An 8,571-nucleotide genomic window follows, 5' to 3' on the forward strand; every position below is an offset into this window, starting at 1 on the left:
TCAACACAAGCATCCTGGACCAGATGGTCTGTATGCCATTAGGGGTGCTAATGTCCTTCACCTGATCCTCACAAATATGTGGCAATGTTACGCCCTCCCAGTGTAATGTTCTCACTAGTCAGGTCAGACACTCGCTGCGATTACTGTAACCTTACTAAATTAAGTTTACTTTTAAGACATGGTCCTCATTTCCTGGTTTTCAGCCCTTATTTTTTTTTAACTTTTATACCCAGATCATGAGAGCTGTAAGAATATGCACACACACAGACACACACACACACACACACACACACACACACACACACACACACACACAGTACATCGTCGCTCAATTAATTCAAACAGCTGTGCAGATGTTCCCTTGCCTGATTATATTTTATCATTCATGTACCTACTTGGGATTTACACTTTTTTCCCCAAAACTGCCCCGGAAGCAGTGTCTAGCCCTTTCTTTATCATACTTTTGTTTACCAGCATACCTTGTACCATGCAAACCAAAGAGGGTAAGTTTTGCAGTTAAGATTTCAGCTTTTGTTTTTACTTTTAAACATGGGCAGTTGTCCCTGGGTATCTGTGGTTGTGGATATGAAAAAGTTTCACCCCTTATAACACTGTGACACTTTCAGAATTTTGCTGATGGCGATTTAGGTGTTCTGAGCCTGTAGTTAACTTTATTGGACTTTGAAAATAGCCTAGCTTGAGTGGGGCACATGCTTTCTTCATGTATCCAGCCTAAAAGTCACTTACAGTTTAGTCTTTTAGAAATTACATTTCTTTTCTATGATTTGAGTTATGACTGAATTTTGGTTGGACCCCCCACTAAAATTTACTAATGTATCGGAAATGGGACAAATGGTAATTATGTACCATGCCAGGGCTGCACTACACTTTAAAAATATCAGCATAACTGTGGTGGTGCTACGATGGTGTCCTCTAATGTGGTTTGCTTACATGTAAATGTATTGATAAAAGTAAATGGGAAATTAGTTGGAAGTGATTGGTATGCATCAGCCACTAATCTTATTTCCCAAGCCAATTGCTTGCTCATTTAACGTGTCATTACCGCTCCTTTTTATGATGTGCTCTGGTTGCAATATTGTGTGACTAAGAATCAGTGTGGGTTGTACCGTGACAGTGAGAATTGTGTTTTAGGAAGATGTTGGTGACTTGCACTGTTGCACAAGCCAGGTAGATGGCAAGTCATATTTACTGTTAACCTTTTCACGACTGCATGCCAGTATTCTGTTCCGGATGGATACGTTTGCTTTTTAGAGCTTTGCATAATTGTATAGATGTCAGTATATTTACACAACATTTGGTTTCACATTACTACTACCTGGATGCTCAAGTATCACGTGATAAACTGCTTTCTGTTCTCTTAGCTCTTAATTTCCCACCTGCAGCATCAGGGGCTAAATCCTGAGACAATCAGGGGCCCATAAATATATATATATATATATATATATATATATATATATATATATATATATATATATATATATATATATTAGTACTTTTTAACTTGGGATATTGACAAATTAGAGAATGCGAATTAACATGCATTTTCAGAAGTAAGCTACAACTGTCACCAACCAGTCTTTTCTTCCACAGTTACCAGTTTTAGGGTTAATTAGGAGGGAATGCAAAATGTTGAGCAAAGAGTGGGGATAGTTGAGAGAACAAGTATTGCTGATTCATTTTCTAAACTTTTCTTGTGCTCTGATTTGTAAAACTAGTGTTTTTTAATCAAAATTGAGAGGGTTATAATTAGCAAGTAGTGTTAATATTATAGCTTTAGGTTGTTTTTGTACAAATCCGGAACTGAATATAAAAATTTTAGACAATGCGGTCAGTATTTTAAAAACTTGGCCGACCTTGAGTATTACTTTGCTGAGAGGCATGTGTTTATCTACAGTTAGCATATCATTGCTGAGGACTGCTTGAGGGTTTGAGCAAAAAGTTGTCAAATTTATTGATGCTCTGAATTTGAGCAGCACACCTAATGAAACAAACAAAAAAAGACCATCAACTATGTGTTTGGAATATGGTTTTAGGGTGTGAGTGGAGGCTGTACCTTAAAATGAAACTGGACTTTGCAACAATTTAGAAAATGCAAAGCATGCTAAGCGGCATATGGGGCTTGGAACAATACAGTACTGAGTTTGCTGTGTTAATCTAGTACACAGTAGCTTTGCGTACAGAAACTGACGTGGTTATAGAGAGCTTTACAGATTTCCAGTTAAATTACACAGCTACTGGTATTAAAGAAACTACCATATTCATGTAGTTTTAATGTTTATTTTATGAGTCGTTACAAAGGTGTCGCATGTTGAGCAACACCAGGTAGGAACTGAGCTTGCACAGGAACAAACCAAAGGGTAATTGAAGCTGTGTATGTGAAGACTACTCAGTTTTAAACTGAGTAGTCTTCACATACACAGCTTCAGTTACCCTTTGACGTACAGTCACTCGGCATTTCGCTGACTATGTTTTGGTTACCACGCACACTACCTTTGATAGGCAGGATACCATTGATGTGTTTAAGACAGTAAACGGAAATAAGGAAGCCAGCTGTCAGTGTGCTTAGTATTTGGAGCTGGGGTTCAGCGTAGAGTACAGAGCAGTCTACAGGAGATAGGGTTACCACCTGTCCCACTTTGTGAGGGACAGTCCCACTTTGGGCAGCTGTGTCCTGCAAAAAAAATGTAAAAATGGCAAATGTCCTTGATATTTTAGGACAAAATTATTTCCTATATTTTATGTAATAGTTGCATAAAACAGTTATGCTGTACCTGAAACACCTAAATGTTATAAGAAATAGAATAAGCAACTAAAATGCTGCAAGAATAAGCATTTATTTAGGAAAAAAAGTGTAGTTCTGTCCTTTGTACTGGCCATGGGTATGTTTTGGCCTGTAAAATCTGACTTTTGTGCCAAAAATGTCCCACTTTGGGCATTTGAAAAGGTGGCAACCCTAACAGGAGAATAATAACTTATTTTAATGAGTTGGGTTAAGAAAGATGACATCTGACCAGTTTTACTCTAAATGGTATTTAAGTCCAAAGACAAAAGGGTTGGAAGTGTTCAGGAATGCTGCGATCCTCCGTATGAAGACAAAACGATGGCGGTAACCCCTCTGGAGGAAATTGGAAACATTTGAACTAAATTTACGGCAGCTCTCCAGGTCTTTTACAGCAGGTAAGGACTCACCAGTAGATATGGGAAGAGGACTAAGGTGTTTGATAGAGTGAAGCTCTACATTACCAAATTTTGCACCCAATGTTTTATTTTCACTGTCACGCTGTGAACCATGTACGGACACCTTTGGCTGTTGGCTTTTTAACATTATTTTTGATTTACTGTATGAAGATGGAGTAGGTAAACTGCTGATTGATAAATAACATGTAATGACTGTAGTGGGTTAATTTCTGTGGTTGGTGATCGCATTACTGTTTGTTTAGATGCGAGTTATGTACTACTTGACTGAAGGAGCAGAGGACTGCTGTTTATTGTGGAAAAGGGTGAGAGAGAGTAGTATTTTGGATACTCAGTCTACATAAATTATTAATTAAATTATTAATTAAATTATTAATTTCTTGCTAAAGGTAGAACAGGGGAGCGATGTTTGTTGTTGGGCGATTGGTGCTTGTCTGGGACTGGTGTAGCCAGATATTTGTACTTCTCAAAGTTAATTTTGCAGCCCCATAACTCAGCTATTTTTTTTTGTACTCAACCCTTAAAATGCTACAAGGCACCTAGGAAGGGGACACATTATTTTCAACTGATATTTAATATAATAATTACACCTGTTATTCTAGCGACTGTTTATGTTGAGGTATTAAAAACCTGTCCCTAATTATGGACCTTTGCCTCATTAGTTTTGTCTTTCTCCGGAATTATTGAGCAAAGTGGTTAAGAAGTATGGTTGGCGTTTAATGCCACCATACTCTCAACGGATGTTATAACAATAACACTGCTAAGAGGGTATTCCCTGATAAGCATTACCAAACACAAATCACATAATTTTCAAGAAAGAAAATTCACTCGGCAAGCAGTATAAACAAGTCTGTCGGTCAGCTGATTTCATCGATCTTCATTCTCATTAGGGCCGATGTTGTCTGAAGCATGCATGCCTGATGATAATTTGTATCTGTCACTGCATGATATGGATTAAACTAGGAGTTTAGTGACTGGATTGTTTTGTGTTATATGTGCCATGTCTGTAGCGCTAACTAGGTACAGAAGAAAAAGCTGAGAAGTAGAAAACGGTGAGTTAGTTCCTTTTTGTACCTTTGTGGCAGTTGTCCAGGATGATTATTGTTATTTTCATGTTGTGTTGGCCTGCATTCCTTTCATTGATGTTTGGCATTACCTGTTTTGATAGTGTTATAATGAATATGATGGCATTTGACACCAGGTCAGCGAATTGTCCCTTAGAGCTGAATTAAGCAGACAAAAACACAGCCCTTCTGTTACTTCTCCCGGTTTGTCTGAGCGTTGTAATAGTTGTAGTTGAGTGTATATCTGTGGCTTGAATGGAAAGAAACAGCAACAGTGCATGTGCCATGCTGTTTTGAAAGCAGGTGTTTGTATATTGAGTCTAATATAATGTAAGCTGGATGCTTTTACAGGAAGTATGTTTGAGTTGTCAGGTAAAGAAGTTTTGGCAAGAAATGTCTGCTTGTGCATAAGAGATGACATCCTGAAAGTTTAGTTGGATAGCAAGCGTCTGTGAAATGAACATTGGGTGAAGTGTTGGTGTGTGTGAGTGTAAATAATATATTATATTATATATATCTATTTACATAATGCTCAGTTCAGAGAAGGGATTTTAGGGCGATCTGCCTTAACAGCACAACTTTCCAGAGGGCTGAGAGGAGACTCCTAGCATCCCTGTTTTACAGTTGTACCTTTTTAGGCACAGTCTTTATATAGATAGCATCCATCGTCCATACCTCTCAATTTCTTGCTATAAGAATTCTGTACGAAGCCAAAAAAAAATGGGTGGGTGGAGGCAAAGGCCCCAAATCAGGGACAGATATTAAATATTGCTCTTCTTGTAAGCTTGCAAAGCTGACGGAATAACAGGTTGTGCATTAGCCTGTGTTTTCTGAAGTATATGATGTCTGAATAATCAAGTGTCTGTCATTATTTAGTGACTTCAGTCTTTGGTGATTTGCTCAAAAACACGCAAAAGTTGCTAAAATCTGGACTCTTCACTGAAAATTGGTGTTAGCCAAATTGGACATTCATGGGGAAATAAAACAGTAAGTAATATTTAGATAAGTTTTGAAGTTCTTATCACTGTAACAGTAAGCCTGTTTTAGAAATAAATTGACGGAGTCCTAGTGAGTCAAATTTCCATGAATTGACCTAAGATTCTTAGAAAGACTTCAAAAGGCAACACGCAAGAGCATGTGGGGAAAATCTAGTGCAGATCATACATGGCAGCATTTTTTAACTACAATCTGCCAAGGCATCTTGAGGGATTTTAAAACCATTTCAGGGAACTTAATCATTAATATATTATTTGAAAGGGCACACACGCTAAGGAAAATCATTTATTACTTCAATGAATCATGTTTCACATCTGCATCTTCATGCGGCATTGCTACACATTACCTCATCATTGCCTTGCATATTGACAGTAAATTATTATTATGACAACTATAGATAAATAGACAGCCTCATACATCTAAGCCTAGTTTTAATTGTAGAGTGAATGTCAAAGCCCTCTCTGAGCTTTATAAGTTTTAATAATGTTTGTCTGTGTGTTACACTGTCATACAGTATGTCCTCTTACAAACAGTCACTCAGTGCAAAATATTCAACTTTTTAAATATTGAATAATCAAACTGGCTCTTTGGTACAAAAATTAAAAAAAAAATACCTCACACAAACTTGTTGAACGGAGTTTGTTGCTGGAGTTCAGAACTCTGCACAGTCACTGCTGACTCACTTATAATAATTATTACTGCAAGTTTCACCTAACAGGATGCTCTTTGAAGTTTTTACCAAAACACGCCAAACTCAACTACAACAGAGAATTATTTGGAGGAGCAATTGAGGAGATTATAAAATCACCTGACTCTGCAACCTCCAATCGCTTCTCCAATGTATTTGAGTTAGGCGCGATTTTTCACAGCATTGATTGGTTGAGGAACCCAAACTGAAAAAAATGTACGGTACTATCCGCGTTTTTTTTTTTTTTTTAACTGTCGTGGAGAGATTGATCATAATGAACTCCATATTCATACATCATAATGATTTTGTCTCCATGACAGTTGAAAAAACAGACAGCATAAAGGGTACAAAAAATGAAGAACAAAAGTTCTAATGGACAAAAGGAGGTGGAGTGCGCCCCTGCGCCCATGCCTAAATCTGCCACTGTTGTGTGTTCTATATGGCAAAGTCTGATATTGCTCTCTTTGAAAGTCTATGCCTGGAAAGTACTGCAGGTTAAGCTAATGCCAGTTCAGAGAAATCAGTTATAGAAAAAAGTGACAGATACATTATACAATGCCTTCTGGGATTATGAAATAAACCTCCTATTACAATTAGAAGTCAGTCATTAACAACCCTGAAAATAGGTTTGCAAAACATATAAGTATAAAATATCCATATGGAGTTAATCAAGCTCCTTAAGGGAAGGCAGATTGTAATTTTGTTAATCTATTCCACCATGAAACTTTTAGAGTTCTAGCACATGTAAAGAGAAATATGATATTGTGAACACTCAAGATGCATCCATTTTGTCCATGTTATCATTTGAAAATGTACTTTAGCAAATTGTATTATATTTCTCACTGCAGCTGTTAATTTTTATTTATTTATTTTTATCAGGAAAATCTAACTGGGATAAAACCCGTTTTTCTGTGGGAGCCTGGGAAGAAAAGCACCACATTTAACATCAGTTTTAACATAAACATAAAATACAGTCACATGGTATCAGAAGGAATATAAAATATAGGGAAATGTACATACATGAGAAAAAAACAGCTTACATACATATCATTTAGAAACAGAGCATATACATAATTTGCATTGGTGCATACAGTGTTGAACATTCATTAGAAATAGGCACAGGCTTGTATATAGCAAAAAGATATATAACATTGAAAAATATATTGTAATATTGCTTGCAATCTCTAGCAATTAAAATAATGAAAAAAGTAGCTTAAGTATAGAAATATTAGAAATGAATAAGGTTGTTAATGTGATACTGTATGATATATTAGTAGAGTAACTAAGAAAATATTGCTACATTAAAGATTGAGAAGTGAAGTAATTAGGAAAGTGAGAATGGTTGAGGCTACTTGGACTGTTATAAGCCCCCGGATTCAGTAAACTTCTGTGCAGGATTAGCTTAGTCCTGCACAGAAGTGACCATTTAGGAAAAGCATGGCAGCACACCATGCATATTAATGAAGGCACGCTGCCTGAGCTCCTAAACGGACACGGAGCGTGGATGAGTGCAGGGGGCATGTCTGAGAGCAGGGCTCTCACAATATACATGTCCCTGCAGTCAAGAACTGCAGTTTAGCTATTACAATGAGCGAGACTGCTCATAGAGGGTTGCATACCCCCAGCAAGCACCCCCCCAAGTTTATAACACCAATATTTAAAATATAATAATATAAACAATTTATATTTTTTATCAAACAGATAAAATTTAACCATAGATGTGCGGGTTTGCCCATTGCTTAGCTACGTATACTGTAGTTTAAATGGCACAAGAAGATAAATATCGAGATATATGCAAATGAAGCAGTACTACAATAGTGTAGTGTTCATAGCATTTGCCTTACGAGCAGTCATTCCCGGTTCAAGTCTCACTCCAGTACTTTCCCATTTTCCATGTCAAATCACTTTATGAGCAATATGTTTTGTTGCATAACCTACTAAATAGTATATATTTGTGAACTGGAGTACTGCATTAAATGCAAATGTGAGGTGTCATTGTAATAATGTTGCAAATTCCACAGATAAACACAAGTGCTCCATACAGTATATGTGCACATGAATCAGGGATACAAATCGAAGGTATAATGTGTAATGAATGATAAATCCATAGTGTCCAAATCCACGACTTTCCCAAGAACCATGTTACATTTCTGTCTAAATTAGTGCGGGGGTAAGCGGGAGTAAGCACTATTAAGCAGTAGTAAACGGGAGTAAGCATATTTAAGCAGTAGTAAGTGGGTTTAAGCCCATTTGCATGGGGTAAGCAATGCCTACACAGGTTAAGCAAGTGAGAAGCTAAATAAGTATAAGAAACTGCAACCGGACGTTAGCAGTGCTTACCTCTGCACAAACCCGCTTACAACTGCTTAAAAGTGCCTTAATCACTCTGTATCTAACGGCCCTTGTTCTGCACAGCAACAAAATAAACAACCTTTGCACGACTCAAACCCAGGACCCTACATACTATAGCCAAAGTGATTTACCACTAAGCCATGTCAGATATAATCATCTACATAACCCTAATGTTTTTACAAACATGTCATCTAGCACAGTCATTCAACAGTACAGAAAATGTATTTATACATGTAGATGTATGTGTGTGTGTGT

The sequence above is a fragment of the Protopterus annectens genome, chromosome 6.part0, assembly GCF_019279795.1.
Source record: "Protopterus annectens isolate FY-2018-M chromosome 6.part0, PAN1.0, whole genome shotgun sequence".
NCBI lineage: Eukaryota > Metazoa > Chordata > Ceratodontiformes > Protopteridae > Protopterus > Protopterus annectens.